At 32.1% G+C, this 20,595-nt stretch overlaps 1 long non-coding RNA gene across 2 annotated transcripts in view; it reads right to left on the bottom strand.

Annotated features, from left to right (window-relative positions):
• Window positions 1–20,595, bottom strand: part of LOC142324745 (uncharacterized) — a 185,984-nt gene that overhangs the window by 150,924 nt on the left and 14,465 nt on the right. The gene's annotated exons all lie outside the window — the stretch shown is intronic.

The raw sequence follows: 20,595 nt of genomic DNA, 5'->3' as shown, positions 1-20,595 counted from the left end.
ACTGCTTTCTGTACCAGATCATCAAACCTCTACAAACACACTCTGTTCTTGCTTAAATCACTTTTTTTGAGCAACACCTCCTCATTTTACAAAGATTAAAATTTGTGATTGTAATATATGATTTACATAAAATATAGATTACCTAACCGATGTTTGAACATTGACATAATGTTTTATTTCTGTAGCAGGGTCTCTCCCTGGAATAAAAATTATTGTGATCACCCGATCCAAATACATCATGCGGCTCAAAAATACTCTAACAATATGTATGCTTATCTTTAGTGTTTACGGGACACACATGCCATGTAAATGAGCCTAGCATGAATTACTCAGGTCATATACTAGTACATCTGGCTATGGTAATACATCATGTAAAACATTTCAACATTTTGTTTTAATTATGATCAACCTAACTTATTTTATTTCCACATTTTTCATATATTTTTTAATAAATTAGAATAATTATAAGTCACAAGTGTTAGAAAAATTTTTTCTTCAAAAGCTTGTTACTCTCCTGTTTGGAATATTTCATAATATATTTTTAGAAATAATTTTTTAACCAACCATTAATACCTATTTGCTACTGAGGATAAACAGAATTAAAAATAATAATAATACTATGATTTTCACTTTTGGCAAAATCTAACATGTTTTTATTAACATTCTTTAGCTGATTACATAAATACCATGCTATATTCAAAAATAAAATAATGAAATATATTCTAACAATAACCTACAGATATAAAATTATGTAAATAATAAATATATATATATATATATATATATATATATATATATATATATATATATATATAAGTCGCAGAGAGAGAGAGAGAGAGAGAGAGAGAGAAATGATTATCATAAAATTTCTAAATATTTCTCTGTTTTGGTGTAATTTAGTGATTTAATCTAATCCTATCGATAAAACAATTTAAACACATTATGTTCAATGCTTTCATGGACCCATTGGTAAAGAACAACATTTTTTTTTTATAATAAACTTTCTTCGCAAAAAGATTTTTCTAATACTCATAGAATGAATGTTGTTTGAAAGAATGAAGAACATCTGGAAGAAAAAAGAAATGGCATGAAATTACATCTGCATTGTCCTTGAAGGACTACCCGTGGAGAAAAAAAAAACATAAAATATTAATATATTGTGTTTCAAAATGATTATTAGGGTTTAAAAATTATTTAATATTTATTAAGTTTTACTTACATTGATAAATTATATAGAAATGAAAATGCAACACTCAAACGGTTTTTCCTACAAGTGTTCAATGTGAGCACCATTCGTCATATGGTACACCATCCAGCCGATAGGAGAGTTCATCTAATACTTTAATTACCAAGTCTGGAGTAACTGATGTTATTTTTCTTCGAAAAGTCGGTAAAAGTTTAAACTTTGATTTTGAACCTTGCACAGTTTACTTGATGTATTCGCGTTGTTGTTATTATAGTTAAACACATACGATTATTTATTTCACACTCTCAGTTTTTTTCGTATTAGATCGTAAAGAGAAACCGATTCCGAACGAAAGCCGCCGAGTGAGCGAAATTCTCGACCGGTAACGGCGATCCACTTGAATTATCGTCATAGACTTCATCGAGTGTAATAAGCGTTCTAAAAAAAAATTGTAATAGAGTTTGCAAGTCAAGATTCAACGCTCTGACAGTTTAAGTAAGTCATCGTTCGTGTCGTTTTGCCGTTTTTCACAAGCGATTAACGTAAGCGACGTATTGGCGTGACGTTTTGAAGAAAATTCGGAGAAAAAATTACAGAAATAATAAACCGTAAATTCTCATTTACAACTATAATTTTTTACGCCGTGCAGAGCGTTTGAATGGTTAATACGATTTAAAAAATGGATACGACCGGTTCGATAATGTTCTGCTCGCCGCTCTACAAAAGTGAAAGAACTTGCGCGCAATAATCGCTGTTTAAACGGGCGGGAAATAGCGAACGGGGATATAATTTTAATCGGGTCAAGCAGTGAAATTCTCACTGAATGATAAGGGGTGGGGGTGATTACGCGTAGAATTGCTACATAGTGCACGCCGCAGTCGATAACAAAATATAAAAACATCATCGTGTTTCGGTCAGAAGTGCTAAAAACGTATCGACGAAGACGAAATATTTTTCGTCTTAAATAAGATTACTACAATCTTAAATAAGATTGTAGTGGACGACAAAACCGGTTTCAAGGCTACGATATCGAAAATATAGTCGTCTTCGTAACGGGTAGGGAAAAGTTCGTCGACACAAAAAAAGGCGAGTCGAATTCGATCGAACAACGAGGTCACGCTTAAGGATTTTTCACAATAACGATATCATTCGCTTACGTTTTTTAACGCCGGTTTGCGGGCCGCTTGAAGGATAAACTGTAAGCCGACATTATACCTTGAAGTTTTAAAATATCGTGAAAACAATGTCGGCAGGAAATGTCCCTTACTTTAGCGTTACGAGTCGCGGCGATTCGAAACTTCCAAAATTTCCGAAGTACGAACCTTCTGTTCGAATACTAATTCGACAAAATTACCGTTTCGTAAAACGGCAGCGTTCCTGACATCACAATGCGGCCGGCGTAGCGTTATTTCCTCTTCGACGACAGCAACCGTATATTTACACGACGGGCTTGTGATTTCACCGCGATTCAAAAATAAAATAATCTAAAGGGGTAAAAATCAACAAATCTTGCATTTTGCTTTAAAAATTAATCTCCAGAAATATAAACGTCGCGTGAAAAAGTATACGGGTAAAGGGCATCGAGTTCACGAGGGGTACATGCGTTTCCGTAATACTGACGTTCGGCAATTCCAAAAGGAAATCGTTTTGACAAATATTAACGCTTACGATTTCAAGATCGATAAGTCACATTTCCCCAGTTTTTTTTTGTAAAATCACTAAAATAAAGTCGCTTAATGATTTCACGATATAACAATTTAATGAAATCTAAAAGTTCGTCGGTGAATACTAGCGGTCAAAGGGGGTTATTTTGGTTAGAATTATCTAAAGATGATTTCTTTATACCGATATGACTCGTTAAGGCGATTTAAATGACCTATATCTCGGGCACAGTTTCCGTTTGAATACGAGTTATCCTTCGTTCCGTATTAACCGGGTTCGGATAAATTCACTATCCCCTCGCTAACAACCAAAAATATCTACTCCGAGACGTAATAATAACAACGCTATGTTGAAATTTTAAAAATCGACGAACGTTAAATTTTATTCGGTTTTAGGTAGGAACACTATTGCTATTCTAATTTTATTATTTTATTTCACGATTTTAATTTTTTTACAATTCTATTAAAGTATCGTTCAATTCTTTTCTCTTTTATGGATACATTCAATCGCTTTTAATTAATTTTTTTTTACGAAGATTCATTTTTCGCTCGATGATTTCTAATTTTTAAATCATCTGTTCAATATGCTATGTTTCATTTTCAAAAAAAAACATTGTCATGTAAAAAGGTTACACATTTTATTTCCTCTTTCTACGCTGATATGTTGATCGATCCCTTTATTCTATTACAGATAATTTTTGATATACATATTTATATATTATATTAGAGAAAAATTAACACGTACAGTTTAAGAAAAAAATTGATAAAAACGCAGATAATATTATTTGATGGAAACGAACAATTTAAGATACAAATTACATCTTTTTCAATTTAACCGATTTATAAGGTATTTTTATAGTTAAATCTCCTTATAAGATACGAGTAAAGTTAGTTGAACGTATAAACAAATGAATGAAAGTTTTATTTCCAGATGAGAGGAAACAAGAGCGTTTTCCGTGGTTGTTAGGCATAAATTGTGCATATTACTGTCGTGGATTCTCGGGCTAGTATAAAATATGTCAAAATATTATTTATTATTAAATAAGAGAAAACGATTTTTTATTTTATTAACATATTGTAACGTGTGAATTTCTGTATTAGTACAGGCAATTTGTCGTCAAAACAGGCTGTATTTGAAAATCCTTATCTACCGATTGATCTTTTGTCCGTGCGTTAGGGGTGATGAGGGAAGCTTAACTCCAGATTTTTAACATCCCCTCCCGTAGATTTTTGAAAAACTCGAAATACTCAAAAGGTTTTTGAAATGCGTTTTTCTCTGAATCTATGCGTTTTAGAGAAAAGTTTTTCAAACAAAAAATGTAGAGGACATTCTCCTCTACAATTAATGTCTTTGAAGCTATGCCGTATAATTTGAAATTGAAATACTAGGTGGCGCTGAAGTTGTAAAAAAACGTTGTAAACGAGTAGACCGGTTTCGAACACGTGCACGATTCACGACATTTTCACACTTTCACAAGCTACAGCTCCAAAACGGTAAGTCGTACAAGAAAATCGTGTGTTTTTTTGAGATTAACAACTTTACCAAATGCAATACAGACGAAAAACATTTTTTTCCGGTGAAAAACCCGAAAAACACGTTTTTTACAACTTCAGCGCCACCTACTATTTCAATTTCAAATTATACGACATAACTTCAAAGACATTAATTGTAGAAGAGAATGTCCTCTACATTTTTTGTTTGAAAAACGTTTCTCTAAAATGCATAAATTCAGAGAAAAATGCAATTAAAAAACTTTTTGAGTTTTTCAAAAATCTATGGGAGGAGGATGTTAAAAATCTGGGTTAAGCTTCCCTCATCACCCCTAACATATGGAAAAAAACATCAATCGCAATCGGTAGGGTAAGGATTTTCAAATAAAAATACAAATTGACTGTATATATATATATATATATATATATATCTGATTACAAAGGAATTGCAGTGTGTATGTATTTTTCTAAACGGTTCATTTTTTTTCTTATTTATTTCGTTTAAAATAAAAATGTGGTAATAATAGTCATATAATAAGATTGGGAATAGTAAACATCGAGAAAAAAATTAATAAATCTATCAAATGAGATTATTGTATTGTCGAATTTGTTTAACTTCGTGTGACGCTGTAATTATTTGTGTGATTTATATGCTCTAAAGCGTAAATAATGTCCGTCAAATATAAATATAATGTGTGCGTGTGTGTGTTGCGCGCGAGGAATTGTAAAGATAAGTGTAATATAAAGAAAACGTAATTAGATTAAAAATATTTTTCAGTCCATTCATAAACCTTTAGAAATTTTGTTTTTATCGCAATTTAAAACTTTCCTTTTAGCTTTATTTTTTCCATTTTTTCAGTTTTTACACACATACATACATAGACGTTGATACTAGCTGCCCCGGCTAGCCAGAACCTGGACCCTCGGGGTCCAGTCGAACCTCGGAGTCAATTCAGGAGCTCCTCGGGGGCCTATCTCAGCGGCGCAGAGCTGACGTCACTCGCCATTTACGTCTATCCAGAAGGTTCCTCATCTTTGCTCAGTTGTTTATCCTCAAGGTTGAGAATAATAGTCATAAGTAACAATATAAATATTCAGGCTTTACAGAAACACGAAAAAGAAACTGAATTACAGAATCGAGAATAATTGTAACTTTTTTCTGTTTAGCCTCCGGAACTAACGTAAGGTATTACTTCATAGGATGATATGTATGAACGTAAATGAAGTGTAGTCTTTTACCGTCTCTTTTTTCTTTAACGTATATCTTCGCTTCACAACTTTATTTCTAAGGGCGCTAGGGCCTCGGTCTACGTCTTTAAAACCTTCGTTGGAATATCACAAATGTATCCTGCAAATTTGAAAGCGATCGGTCGGTTGTTCTCGCGTGATCGGAGAACAAACAGACAAGCATTACACGTACATACATTTATCCGTTGAAAAATATCTCGGGAGGAAATACCCCGTTTGAAGTTTGGAAATCGGAAGAGCGGGAATTTACATCGACATTTCCGAATTGCCGTCGTCTGTTAGGTCGAGAGTGTACCTGATGCGTGCAAATGTTAGCCTTCGACCTACTAACAAACGCCCCGTTAGAATTTTGAATTCGGACGATTGTTTTCAGAGATATTATAAGAGAACCCCGTTGCACCTCCTAAAACGCCCCAGGGAATCCTCTTTGTTACCGGTTGATAGTAATGATCGGTCTATCTTCCCACAAGATGCTCGCGTACGTCACCGCTCTAGCATTACACGCAGCGCCTGCGGGTAAGGCCGTTATTGTTTAACAGAAATCTTTTAAATTTATTTAATATTATTTTATTTAACGTAAATTTAATCCTATTATTTTTGCATAATTAAATATTATGCATATAATTTATATATTATATATATATATATATATATATATATATATATATATATATATATATATATATATATAACTGTTAGAGAAATAAAATAATCTAAGAATACTAATATTGGAAATGGCAATGATCGATATCTTATGAAACAAAATGGCATTTACAATCAGTATTAGTAATATTCATTAAATTAATTAAAAACTGAAAACGTATGTTTTGAAAATTCGCTTGGTTGAATCTAAAATTCTTTTCAGAAATGTGGTTTTTGGTCATTCAATAAGGTTATAATCAAATTTTTTATATATATATACTCAGCATTCCTGATGCTGAATATAACATTCGATGAAGTGTAACATTTCCTTCGGTGGCTTAAACGTTCATAAAAGGTTTGATCTAGTAATTCTCTAATTTAACTCCTGTTTAGCTCAAAACAAAGGGTTGTTTAAAAATAGGGTTTTAATAGCTTAAAATTAAAATTAAGAGTATCTCGCGCGATTTCATAATCTTATTTAAATTAGGGAAATTACAAGATGGTAGAGGATTAGGTTAAGTTAGGAAATATTAGGTTAGATTAAAGATGGCGTAACCCACCGGGTTGGTCTAGTGGTGAACGCGTTTTCCCAAATCGGCTATTTGGAAGTCGAGAGTTCCAGGGTTCAAGTCCTAGTAAAGGCAATTATTACTTTTATACGGATTTGAATACTAGATCGTGGATACCGGTGTTCTTTGGCGGTTGGATTTCAATTAACCGCACATCTCAGGAAGTTGGGTATGACTTTTTTTTGCATTTCTCAACGTTTCATGACCCAGGGATCCCAGAAAAGTGTGGGGGTAATGTTCGTACGTTTGTATGTGCGTATATTGGCAGGTTTGAGTTTAATAACTTTTTAGCGGATGAACTGATATCGATTAAATTTGGTACAGAGACTCGTGTATATTAGGATATTCTTGGATAAAAGTTTGGGGTCAATATCTCCAGGGAATGGGATAGATAGTTTCTTTGGGGTAAACTTTCTCAAAATTTTGAGCACATAACCCGAAATTATACTAAGCTCAGTAATGCGTACGTGCTTATCTTAGCGTTTAAAAAACATTGCTCCCCAATTTCTCCCCCTTATCCCTAAAATCAACAAAACTATCTTTTCATTTATTGCTCGTTTTTTGAACGAATTTTTACTTCCTTGTACGAAGTAAAGAAGTATTGTAATAACGAAAAATTTTGGTTTTCAGATTTCATAGGAAATATTCATTTTGATCATCCGTTAATCCAGTTTGACAAGTTTCGGCGTGACGTCCGTACGCACGTATGTATCTCGCATAAGTGAAAAACGATCGGCCGTAGGATGTTGAAATTTTAGATTTAGGACCGTCGAAACATCTAGTTTTGCGCTCTCCTTTTGAGGAGGAACAGGAATCGGCTGGAACCGATTTGGATTTTGGACTTTTTCTTAACTGCAGTAATAAGCCCTTATCGAGAGCTTTTCAACGATATGTCATAATCGATACTTATTTTCATCTGTTGCAGAGTAATAAGCAAATAGAATTTTAATTAACGAAATATTTAGCTCTTAAAAGCGGAAGGCACATCGGTTCAAATCGACTTTATCTCCTTTTTTTCTAACTTTTTTTTTTAATTTAAATATATTGATTTATTAATAATTATTAACCTCTGATTGTAAAAAAAAATTTACAACAAATAATTCAATAATAACCATAAAAAAATGTATGAAATATATCAGAAGTTACTAATGAAATAAAATTTTATGTACTTTTCAAATTAAAATACGTATATATGTAATTTAATAGGCTTGCAAGTAAGACAGGCGGTGTCCACATCAGATCGTTTCAATATTACCAAAATTTCTGTCGCACGGATTATACGAACGATCGTTTTCAGGAAAATGACGGTACATTTTTTAAAATTATTTTCAAGCAGTAAGGAAAAAAAGAAAACAAACACCAGATGTATTTTTATTTTGCCCTGCTGAAATGTCAGCGATATGAAAACGGTTTTAACACCGTTTTCATATTACTCCGGTTTTTACACCGGAGTTTAAAAAATCTTCAGCAAAATGTCGCAGAAATGATATCGCTCGTTTGTCTCCTTTTTCTCTTTTTGCCGAATAAAAACGCCGATTAAATACCCACAACTGTCGGCTATAAAAGATTTCTACAACCGGTAGAACAGGCAGACGAAGAATCTGTATATGGAAAGAGTTGAAGTGTGAAACCATCGATGTTAGAGAATGGCGCGGGGTCGCACTTTCACAAATCGATTAATTTGATAGTTGAAGGTTGTAAGTTACGGTCGGAACTATAAGGACTATAAGGCGATAGTATGTCGTGTAAATACGCTAATGTAAATGTCTGCCGAGGCGTTTGCTTCGGTGGCATCCTGACAGAAGCCAAACCGATGACCGTGTTGTGTTATCAAGTTTAGAGGGTCTAAAAGACGACACCAGAAAAGCAACCTCCGGATTGCCGATGCAGCATTTCAATAACGATACTGTAAATTACGTAGGAGTTTTCTATGTAAAATAAAATATACCGGACACTACGATTTATTAACGGGTTTTCATTAAGAGCTTGACAACATCGATTACGAGTCGGCTTTTTTATTGTTAAATCTATTATAAATGATTTCTAATGAAATAAATTACGATTATATGCACAGTCCGGGCCAAAAATGTTTGTCGAACAACAAAACCGCCCTGGTTCCATTATTCCGTTCGCCGGTTCAAACAGTAATAAATAGAGACGTTGTTCAATTTATCTAGTCGACGAATCTTTAACGCGTTTACCGTTATTCTTGTTTTTATTTTAACCGATGTAGTTGTATACTTTTTAAAAACACCGAGACAATCGATAATCAGGTAGTCGATCAAAATTAGGAATGCTAGTAAACAAATTCCGATCGAGCGAACCGAATATAAGTATAATCTGGTGATATTTGAAAAGACGATTATAGATGTTAATAATATTTTATTAATGTCATCGAACAAAAAATACCGATAACTTGTGTAATTAATGTAATATGTGCACGAACATTTTGAAGTGTAATGTAGATGAGAATGAATACGGGTCGAGTGAATATATAAAATGTAAAATCAAAAATTTCGTTGTTCGGTAACAGTTATGCTTTATTGTTGTTGCATGCCAATAATGGACTCATGTAATTATATTTTTTTCGTTTTCAGAAACATATTTTTTTAAATTACACTATATATTGCAGCATATTTTGTGACCCTCCTCTCCAAACATTCGTTTCGTCCTTCCTACTAAATAATTTTCTCTATTATTTATACGTTGCTCCAAATGTTGTCATTTCGTAAAACTTTGACGACATTCTAACTTCCTTTAGGTGATCTCCTACATACATCTTACACTGGCACGTCCTATTATGTGGAAGTCCTTATGGTTTTAAAGAAGAAGCGACGATGATATAGTCTCACGTAAAGTTTTATGTATACAGATTAATAGCTTAATGGTCGAACTGAGAATGTACAAGACTACACTTCATTCACACTCATACATATCATCCTCATTCATCCTCTGAAGTATTATCTAAACAGTAGTTACCGGGGGAAAAACAGGAAAAAGAAAAAAAAAGAAGAGATTAATAGCTTAATTTTTTTGACAGTTTACTATTCATATTATAAAGTTCAATTGGCACGACGCTCGAATACGGGAACAGAAAACCCTAGAGAAACTGTGCATTATATAAGCGATTCGCTAACGTGAAAATGTTTTACGCTTCCTGCGAAAAAGAATACACGAATCGTCATCTTTCTAGAAACACACAGTAACTGAAGGAATTTATCTCGACATGATAAGTGAATGGCTAACGTCTCAACTTGATGAAGACATTGAGAACTTAATTCTTGTACAAGAAGGAGATCCGCCTTACCGGGACAAAGAGGTTAAAAATTATCTTGAAATATATTCTAAGAGATGGGGTTGGTCGAGCGAATGACAAAAACGCGGTGTTGATCCGATAAGTCCATTGTTATCTATTTGTACATCTATTTCTAGTATATAGTTATCTATTTGGGACTCGCAGCGCACACTCGGGATAATTAGATAAAATCTTTAAAAATTTCTGTTTATTTTTCTTGTTTCTTTTTTATAAAGTGTTATTTACGAAAAGAGTAGCAGACTTCTAGCATATGTTCCATTGAGGAAAATAAAGTGAAAGTTCTTATGAACATAGGTTCGGAAACTCTTCGTTAGCGAGAGTCGGCTGGCGAAAGTTTTCACCACCATCTCTGCCTATTCAGTAAAACAATGCCTTAATAAATTAAGGCGTAAATTTTGCGGTTTTATATTAAATTTGACCTGAAAATACTTCCCAGAACTCAATTTTTTAGTAATTTTCGAGAAAAATGAGGTAAAATACAAAAAATGCGGTCGAAAAAAATATTATTTTATATTTGGCGAAAAATAACTTTGTTAAACGGCTAAGAAACACTAAAGGTTTTAAACAAAACTCCTAAAGAGTTTGATTTGAGTAAGTTCACAGAAAATATAAATATAAATGTAAGAATATTAAAGTTTATTTTAAAAAAAATTTCAAAATGCGACAGATTTTAATTAGGCATTAAACGAAACAAAATGTTAGTTAACAGCGATAAATATTTACCGCTATTCAAAATGCAAAACCTTAATCGTTGGAATCGGTATTGCTTAATAAATTATTACAAATAAATTTTAATTAAATAATTAGCTTTAAAAATGACTAATTTATTGTTTTATTGATAGTTTTTCTCTATTTTGTTTATTTTTCTAAAATATTTAATTCTTTTTGTTTTGTAATTCTGTTTCGTTTAATACCTAATAAAATCTGTCATATTTTCAAATACTTTTTTTTTTTTTAATAGACTTCGAAATTCTTTTGTTTGCGTTATGTTTCTGTGTTTTATTCATACTGTTTTACTCGAGATCAAATTCTCTACAAATTTTATTTAAAATCTTAATGTGTTTATCTCCGTTTAACGATGTTATTTTAAACCAAAAGCGTAAAAGAGTGTTTTTACAACTTCAATCTTTTGGGGTTTACCCCAGATTTCTCAAAAACATAGTTTCTCAAAAAATACAGTTCTAAGACCTACGTTTTCAATTTTTCAGGTCAGATTTCATACAAAACGACCAAAGTTTCCCCTTAATTTGGATTCCAGAAATACGTCTAGCTTAATTTTTATCGAAAGCACAGAAATCAGAGCGAAATCTTTCGCCAACCGACATTCGTTAACGAAGCGTTTCCGCTTATATATTTGTATAAATTTTCTTCTTTATTTTCGCCAGTATTTCACGTCTTAAATGTTTGTTATATACTTTGTGAATCACTCTGTATTATAGAGATAACTGATATGTAAAATGCTAGAACTACGTTGAATGTTTTCCTTTTAATACGATATCCTGCAAGGATATCAAGGATATATATTTTTCTTAATTTGGGACCGGTAAGCTGAGTTCTTTGTCTTTTTTGTGTGTGTAGCGTTAGAACATGTCCTCAAAGTTTGTTATATTTTTCGTGAATATTTCTGTCTTTGTCTCTAACGTTTATTTTCTTGATATTTTTTTTAATTAAACATCCTGATATCTCAAAACGTAAAGAAAATTCAATTTCAACTCGCACTTTCACCATGTAACCGAAAGTAAAACCGTACTTTCCTTCGAAAATTATGTAAAATATAGATGTTTCAAATCCAAATTAATTGTTTAAATACAAACGCGGGAAATAATGTTAAAGTATATGCATTAAATATAAAAGATTACCACAAAGTGATTCACAATTTCGATATTAAAGATTATTTTGAGCACATCTTAGTACACGTTTAACGGGAAGCAGATAAATAGTGTTTTTTGTTGTTGTTTTTAATTAATATTATTTAAAAATTCATGAACAGAATAATATTGTTCCCGTAAAATAAATTTTTTTATTGGATTTTAAATAAACGGTTAAAAAATGTTCCAACTATAAAAAAAAATTTTCTCGTAAATAGGGTATCGATTTATAAACGAAAACAGCTCTGTTGTCTGGTTTGGTAAAGGTAGATATTATTATTTTTTTAAGTATAAGTGACCGTTCTTTTTAACAAAAATTGCACGTTCATACAGAATAGAAAAAAAATTGGAAATATTCATCAAGAGATGTAAAATCTAAACTGAGTTTTGATTAGCGTATTTTCACATTTTAAAATTGTATTAGTCAATTGTTCTAACTTCTTTCTTTTTTCTAGATGTACTTAACCCTTGAATTGATAATTAGGAGCATTCTGTACCTATCCGTTCAGAAAAAGAAAACATGTCGATATTCATTTTATATATTATGATGGGCATAATATTTCCAAAATTTTTTAATCGATTTGCGTCAAATAAAAACAGTTTTGTAATGAAATTATTGGCTTATTAGATTTTGTTTAACTGTATCTTGAAGTTATTCATTTACTGTCGATATTAACAAAGTTTGCGAATAATTTTCGTTAGATATAATAAAAATATCAAAATTTGAAAAAGCATATCTAGTTAAAAAATGAATTTTTGAAAACCACAGTGTTGAACAATACTAAGTCCGTAATCTAGGACCCTGCAAACGTTTGCAAAGCGGTCAATAACAAATCTGTTCATCCATTTTAGCGCATCAGCTAGTGAGTGTGCTTAGTACTTCCGGGCGATTCAAAAAGGACTTCACAAATTTAAAAGCGTATAAACGTTTATTTAGATAACTTACAGATTCGGTTGAGATCTCATTTCACAGCAAAACATATCAAGTTTTGGCTCACGTAGTTCATTTGTACAGGATTCAGCCTTCGGCGATGTTAAAAATAGGTACACTTATTGGTATGGAACGTGCTCGCTGTGCGTTTTGATTTCACGATTTGCAGTCATCAACTGCAGTTCATCGTAACTTTCGTACAAAGTACAATAGGGAGCCTCTTAGTAGGCGTACAATTTACTCTTGGCAAAAAATTTTCTTTTAGACAGGCTGTTCTGTTAAGCATACAAAATCACCGGTACGCCCACGCGTCTCTGAAGCTGCTGTCGAACAACCCGGCGAAATCTTTGCACGTAATCTCAAAAAATCAACTCGACGTGCGTCACGTGAAATTGGCATTTTACAATAGACTGTTTGGCGCGTATTACGTAAGCAATCTCACTTGAAGCCGTAAAAACTAACTGTGATTCAACACATTGCAAATGACTAAGACGTTGAACGGTGACAGTTTTGCGTGGAAATGATAAATAGTAATGCAGACAACGAAACATTTTTAGAGAACGTAATTTTTAGCGATGAGTCAACGGTTCCCATCAGCGGCAAGGTGTACACCCCTAACTGCCGAAATGGAACAGCAAAAACCTTAATGCAACTTTGCAGCACATTCGTGATCGCCTTAAGGTCAGTGTTTTTTGTGCTTTAAGAAAACAAAGACTGTACGTTCTTCTTAAGCAAATTCGGCCCGGTCTTCTTAGAGGAGGTACCGTTTTATCAGAGCGTGCTTCAAAATGTTCTAATTCCTCAGTAACACGATGATGACCAAGATGGACATCTCACTACCGTCTAGATTTTCTTGATACTCGATTTCCAGCTCTGTGGATCGGTCGTGTAGGTCCAACTTAATGTCTACCTCGCTCCTCAGATTTAACCCCGCTTAATTTCTTTCTTTTGGGGTTTCATTAAAAATCGGGTTTATGAACCGCCTTTGCCTGCTGAACTTGTTGAATCGCTAAGACTTGGAATTAACGCCGCAGCTGCAGAGGTAACGCCCGACTTGTTGGCTACAGTCTGGAATGAAATCGACTTCAGGTTGGATATACATCGCATTACAAACGAAAGCCATATCGAACTAAAGCGACAACCTTGATGTGTTTTTCGGTGAATGAGACCTTAATCGAACGAGTAAGTTATCGAAATAAATTTTTATATACTTTTAAAGTTGTAAAGCCCTTTTTGAATCACCCGGTAGTTAGTCGCGTAGGAATACTCGTAAAATGATCACTCATTCATCGATAATATTTTAAATCTACACTGTTTTTTTATTAATATATGAGGTACAGAAGGGGGAGGAACAGTAGACGGCAGTGAGGGCGTTTCGTAGAAAAATCTTCGGGAATGCTTTGATTTTTGGGGACGATTAAGTTATATGAACTGCGGAATCCATTGTATTTTGGCAGTTTGCCGCTGTAATTCGAAATTAAGATATCTAGGTCCTCGAATACAAATACGGTCGGTCGGTTGACATTTAATTCCAAAGTTACGCTTAAAAATTTTATCGTACAATAAAAAAATATTGAGAAAATTTTTGTTAATGTACTACGAAAGAAATTAGTAATCGGCGTGTATAAAACGATTTTTTTTTTCAGTTTTCAAGTTTACTGAAAACGCTTGCTAAAAGTTATCTAATTTGTATATTTTTAGCAGCTTCCTCATCAAAATAATGTTTACAAGGAATATTAATTCTTCGCATTAAAAAAAGATTAATAGAATCTAAAATTAAAAAATTACGTTCTTGAATCCACACACCGATTGAACATTTGACAGAATTTCTTATCTAAATAATATTTATATTTTGTTAAAAATTGTATTGCTCTGTTAAATTTAATGAAATTAATTGTTAGTATTGCACACTTGTGACGTAAATTATTTCGAACAAATTTAGATAAAATAATTTTTAATTAACTATGTCTAATAATTTTAGTTGATGTTAACATATTTTATTTTTAATTTTTGATTATTTATTTCTCTGGAACATCTAATTCTTTTGTTTCATAATATTGTACATTTTGTTTTGTTAAATACCTAAAACCTTCATTTTTGTTTATACTACATATTTTCGGAATATGTACGTATTTTGGCTTGTATCTCAATATCTCAGGACTGGCTCAACATAAATTCTCCAAAAATTAATGTTTTTTTTTTTTTTTTTACTTTGTATAGTGTTCATAAAAAATTGAATTTTAGTTCGATAAAAGTGCTTATTTAAAATTCCACAGTTTCAAGTCAATCGGATTCGCGGCGATGTTCGATTAACTTTTCAATACTTTTTTAAAAAAAGAGGATCCGTTGGGACCGTCTGTTTGAAATGTATTGATTTTTACAAATTTCTTATATTTTAAAAGTTTTTTTAAAGTTTTTGCTGTTATTAAAAATTTTATATCGCGTAGTTTACGTCACCGTTGACAAAGGACCAAATGGGACAAACCCTTTTAAATAAAATGTTGATTTTACTTTCCCGTCTAGCGCTATAGCAGTAGATGGGAAAATAAGGTAATCGGTCCAATTTGTGCGCGAGTGGTTTTCACCGGATCTTTACATTGACACATGAGGAACCCAAAAAACACAAAAACAGGATGGAAATTTTCCGGATGTTCATATTTACTTGTGTGTGTGTGTTCGGTGACGCACCATAAATCACCTTATATCTCCAAAATAACTGGATCGATTTTGACCAAACTTGGTCCGATTATTTATTATATATATATATATATATATATAACAAATTATATATACATGGAGCTTAATGCCTTTAAAATTTCAAGCTAAAAGAACAAGGGGATGAGGCTCTAGAGTAAGGTAAGTCTCAGCGTCTCGATATTTTGCCTAATTAAGGTTTTTCTTAGGCACATTTGTTAACAATAAAAAAATAATATTTTTAAAAAAATTCCGCAAAATCGCACCCCCCAATAAATAAATGCTCAAAATAACTAGTTTCTAAGTAAGTATAGTGCCTCATTAGTACCTCCTATCACCACAAGGAGCGCTAGTATAGCACTGACGTATGTATGTTTTTAGCACTGGAGTCGTTTGTTTTTTTTTTTTTGTTTTACTTCAGGAGACCACCGTTAGGTATCGCTTCAGAGGATGACATGAATGACAAGTAGCGTGTGAAAATGTTATGCCGGACCGGGATTCGAACCGGGCACCTCCGGATGAAAGGCCGAAACGCTACCACTCGCGCCACGGAGGCCGGCAAGAGTCGTCTGTATGTTGGAAGTCAGAAGTGAATGGTAGAATTAAATAAATTAATAATATTTAAACTTTAAAAAAGTATTTAAAGTGGTCGCTAGTACCGGCATACTCGCGCGAATGAAATACGTACGGTAAGCGCGCGCGTTTTAGTTAGAATCATTGAATTAAATAAATAAAAACTATTATATTTCAATAAAATGATAGATATTTTAAGTTAAGTTGTTTGCATTTGTGTGTGTAAGCCGTGCATCAAAAAAAAAAGCCGTGCTACATGTTACAAGAGCACTAATTCGAAAATTTCAACACGCTACGGCTAGTCGTTTTTTATTATGCGAGATACATACGTACATACGCACGAACGTGTGTACAGACGCCACACCGAAACTAGTGAAAATGGTTCAGGGATTGTCAAAACGGATATTTCCGTAGAAATTTGAAAACCGAAATTTTTCGCGATCGGATACTTACTTAAAATATGTTACAACTTGTTATACTTTAAAAATATGTTATAAATGTAAAAATATTTTATTACTTCCTTGTACGAAGTAAAGGAAATATTGTCGTCGCGAAAAAATTCGGTTTACAAATTTCGATGGAATATCCATTTTGACCATCCGTAAACCCATTTTAACTAGTTTCGGCGTGACGTATATGACGTGTATGTACATACATACACGTCGCGCGTGCGGGCGGGAGGGTGGGTGGTTGTGTGTGTGTGTGTGTTTATATATGGGTGTGTGGATGAGTGTATTTGTGTGTGTATGTGTCTGTCAGAGCGTGTGTGTGTGTGTGTGTGTTTGTATGTATGTGTTTATTATGGGTGTGTGAATGAGTGTATTTGTGTCTGTGTCAGAGCGTATGTGTGTGTGTGTGTTATGTGTGTATGCGTGAATGTGTGTTTATTATATATGTATGAATGTGTGTTTGTTGTGTGTGTGTATGAGTGCGTGTGAATTTGCACCCCTGTAACCTTTCATGTACACCAGGGTGATTGTCTTATAATCCTGTAATTTGTCCTTGAAAACTTAACCGTCTGTTTTTAATACTACAAAATTTAAAAATATAAATCATATAAAAAGGATTTAGAAGAAACAATGAACGGCATAGATGAAGTCCTACGCAAGAACTATCGCATGAAAATAAACAAGAACAAAACAAAAGTAATGAAATGTAGTAGAAATAACAAAGATGGACCACTGAATGTGAAAATAGGAGGAGAAAAGATTATGGAGGTAGAAGAATTTTGTTATTTGGGAAGTAAAATTACTAAAGATGGACGAAGCAGGAGCGATATAAAATGCCGAATAGCACAAGCTAAACGAGCCTTCAGTAAGAAATATAATTTGTTTACATCAAAAATTAATTTAAATGTCAGGAAAAGATTTTTGAAAGTGTATGTTTGGAGTGTCGCTTTATATGGAAGTGAAACTTGGACAATCGGAGTATCTGAGAAGAAAAGATTAGAAGCTTTTGAAATGTGGTGCTATAGGAGAATGTTAAAAATCAGATGGGTGGATAAAGTGACAAATGAAGAGGTATTGCGGCAAATAGATGAAGAAAGAAGCATTTGGAAGAATATAGTTAAAAGAAGAGACAGACTTATAGGCCACATACTAAGGCCTCCTGGAATAGTCGCTTTAATATTGGAAGGACAGGTAGAAGGGAAAAATTGTGTAGGCAGGCCACGTTTGGAGTATGTAAAACAAATTGTTGGGGATGTAGGATGTAGAGGGTATACTGAAATGAAACGACTAGCACTAGATAGGGAATCTTGGAGAGCTGCATCAAACCAGTCAAATGACTGAAGACAAAAAAAAAAAAAAAAAAAAAAATCATATTAACGGCCCAACACAAAAGAATAAAAACATAATACAATAGTGCTTGTAATGTTTGTAAATATTAATTATTTTTAATGCATATTTTCATTTAATTAGTTACCTTATCATTAATTATAGTTACTTTTATATTTGTAAAGAAAATTTCGACTGAGGACAACCTTTTAATACTGTCTAGGCTTTGTATAGCAATTAATATCCTGTTGCTATAATCTAAAAATGAATACCTTTCTGTTTTCTTTCATTGTCACAAAAATCGTTCAAAAAATTTAAGATAAAGTTCAGATTAGATAAGCGGTTTAGTTTTAATAATTTCTACTGAAAGTCGTGGGTTCGATTCCTGATAAGGGGTTCTTTTAAGGCGAGATAGAACAGAATTCTTTGAAGATTTTCCGATTTACAAAGCTATTCTTAAACAGATAAGTAATAAAATATATAATGATATAATTAACCTATATTTTTTATTACCTGAAATTTCACGCCTTAAGAATGTTATATATACTGTGTGTTTGTGTGTGTGTGTGTGTGTGTGTAATAATACATATATATATATATATATATATTACACATATTGTAGTCTAGTTACACATGTTTTCTATAGAATTATATTTGTAAAATGTGTTTTTTCATAGATTAATATATTACTTTATTATTACGTTTAAATAAAATTTCATTTTGGAAGGGAAACTGAGTTTGGCAATTATATACTAGGATTTTCCTTGAAATGAATTTCCATTTCATCTTACTAATTTTTAAATATGTGACGTCAAATTCTTCGTTTAAGTTTTGAAGAAAATTTAGGATCCTTTTCGTAAAGGAAAAACAAAGTAAATTCATAATTTAAGTACTTACAAAAGTTACTGAATTCCGTTTCTACTAATCAACAGCAAAAATAATTTTTAAATTAGCAATATTTTTAACAGAACCGAGATATACATTAAAGGAAAATATTGACTTAAATTTATATCTGAAATCTAATATTATTTTAGTAGCTTTACATGTGGTTTAGCTTTATTTAGTCGAATTCTGCAGGTAGTTGCAGCAATTTTATTTTATTTATTGTTAAATCTACAACAGAAGAAAAGTACTGTATTATCGGTAAAAAAAATGACACCATCCAGTACTTTTTTCTCGTTTTTCTCGACTCCGGAGTTAAAAGTATTAAAATTTACTTTTTTTCTTAGATGTTAATATTTCACGGAAGTCTCTGCTTCGTCAGAATATTTTATAAGTAATACTGTCTCGACTTCCAAATCAGCTGATTTGGGAAAACGCATTCACCACTAGACCAACCCGGTGGGTTAGAATTTTATTATCAAATTACTTTATTTTTACTTATATTATGATAATAATATAAATTAATATTTTATAGACAACGAATTAAATTTAGTAAAAAACATAATTGCTTTCTGACGAAGTCTATATTAACATAGACAACGACATTACATCTCGGTAAAGAAAGTTACAGATTTTTATTTATAAGCTTTTTTATTTTACGATTTACGTAGTAGTGAGATTGATGAGATTTAAACTGCGGGTAACTTTGCAGGTGTCATAAGTAAGTTACAGGTAAAATTTCGTAATGACTGGTTCAGTAGTTTTTGCGGTAATCGGGAACTAATGAAAAAAATTGCCGTCAATATAACAGAACTGTGGTTAATTTTTTTTTATGCATATTTTTCAACGGTAAAGGATTTAATTTTTTGCCATTTATTAAAAATATTTCCTTAATATTTTACTACAAAATATGTAATTATATTTTCCTAACGTGTCGGAAAAAAAATGCTATATATATATATAGACATACATTTACAACATTTCTGTAAATGATTCTGAATCGGTTTATTTGTTATATCTTTTTTTTTATAATTTTTATCTTCAAATTATATTTTATAAACATTACTTTTAATTTAAATATATTAGAATTAAGATTCATTATTAATTATTTTATTCGATCCTTTTATTTTTAGTTTTAAGATCGATTGACCAATTAGTTAATTTATTTTATAGTACCAACATTTTTATAATAGTTTTTCCGTTAATTATGCAGTCTAAACATTTTATTTGCTTTGACTATGGACGTGCGTGTGGATGTATTGAGACATAATGGCGCACAATTGTATAGCAAGTCTAAAAAACAAAAAAGGAAGGAATAAAAGTGAACAGTGAACAGATTTGTTAGTTGTTCCTAATCAATCCGCGCACTCAATCGCTCTCTCTCTACTCTCATATATATATATACGTATACATAAATGTATGACACATGTACATAAGATATGAAAGTTGAATCTTTGACGGCTTTTTTTTAATAACATACTGGACAGTTCTCGGTAGTTTGTCTACTGTAATAAGTCATAGATACATTGCTTTTTATCTTGGATTCTTTTTGTCTTAGATCAGTTCTCTTGCGGCTTAAATTTTTTTTTTTTAACTGTACTAGTTTATAGTTGCTTCATATGTTTCTTTGATAATGTACTTAAACCGACCACCTTCTTCCTAATAAATAATACAATTGCAAGATATCTTCACTGCCATTTGCATTACTAAAAAAAAACAAGATAATATTTCTTTAACTTTTCAGATGATCTCTAAAAAT

Source organism: Lycorma delicatula, chromosome 5 (assembly GCF_047948215.1).
Source record: "Lycorma delicatula isolate Av1 chromosome 5, ASM4794821v1, whole genome shotgun sequence".
Classification (NCBI taxonomy): domain Eukaryota; kingdom Metazoa; phylum Arthropoda; class Insecta; order Hemiptera; family Fulgoridae; genus Lycorma; species Lycorma delicatula.
This window is presented reverse-complemented; position numbering and strand designations above follow the sequence as displayed.